We start from the raw sequence: 1,139 nt of genomic DNA, 5'->3' as shown, positions 1-1,139 counted from the left end.
CCCAGTGCAGATTTGGGATTGGATAACTCCACTCCCCCTGCAAAAAAAAAAATCAGAAAATGCCTAAATTGGTGCTGAGGTTTAAAACCACCAGTTTCTTAATCACAGGGAGAAAAAAAAAAAATCCCACAGCAGAAGTGAAAGCCCTGATGGAAATTAACCCAGCGAGGGTGAACTTGGACATTAGAGAAGCTCTGGGGGGATCCAGGCTCTCCCAGTGTTCCATTTTTGGGTGACACCAATGCTGGGTGGCAACTTCTGGGTGTCAATATCCGAAAATCAGATAAAAAGGGAGTTTTGGAGCTGCTGGCTCGGGTTCTCGGCTGAGTCATGGATAATTAATGGATCTGGGGACCTTCCAGGATGGGGAAGTGCTGGGTGATGGGGGATCCCAGCTGGAGGGCTGACAGAGCAGGGGGAATGTGGGCAGGGACAGGCCCAGAGGTCCCACAGGGCATGGTGTCTCTGTCCCAGCTGCATTACTGTGGCCAGAACGTGTTCCAGGGGCTTCTGACACCCCAGGCAGCTGCAAAGCGATGCCCACTCTGTGGTGGAGACCTCTTGGGTGCCCATCCCATGCCATCCCATCCCATCCCATCCCATCCCATCCCATCCCAAATCCTTTCTCATTTCCCACCTCTCTCGGAGGCACCATTTCCTTTCAGGACATCCTTCTCCTCTCCATCCTCCTCTGTGACAGAACATTTTGGGAAAACATGAAAAAGAGCCTTAATATTGTGTTTGTTTTGTTTTTTTGTTTTTTTTTTTTTTAAGTAATTTTAAAAGTGAAAACTCAGAAGCTTTAGGGTAAATCCCCTGGACCTAGGAGAAGAGGAAGGGATAGGAATGGATGGGACTTTCTCTTCCTTCCTCTGTGTGCAATGTCTGTGGATTTGAGGAGCTGCAAGAGACCCACAGAGGAGCTGGGGGGACCCTGAGATTGGAGGAGACCTTGAGAGGGGCTGGAGACCCCCTGGGAAATGGGGGGGATCCTCAGGGGGATGAGGAGGTACAGGGAGGACTGGGGGTGTCCCTGATGGGGCTGTGGAGCCTCACAGATGGGCTGAGGGAGGCAGAGGCAGAGAGAGGGAAATTGAGGGGAATTTGGGGGGCACGAGGAACTGGGAGGGGTGGGGGAC

This window comes from Geospiza fortis, unplaced genomic scaffold, assembly GCF_000277835.1.
Source record: "Geospiza fortis unplaced genomic scaffold, GeoFor_1.0 scaffold4, whole genome shotgun sequence".
Classification (NCBI taxonomy): domain Eukaryota; kingdom Metazoa; phylum Chordata; class Aves; order Passeriformes; family Thraupidae; genus Geospiza; species Geospiza fortis.
The sequence above is the reverse complement of the archived record's forward strand: the minus strand, read 5'-3'. Positions refer to the sequence as shown.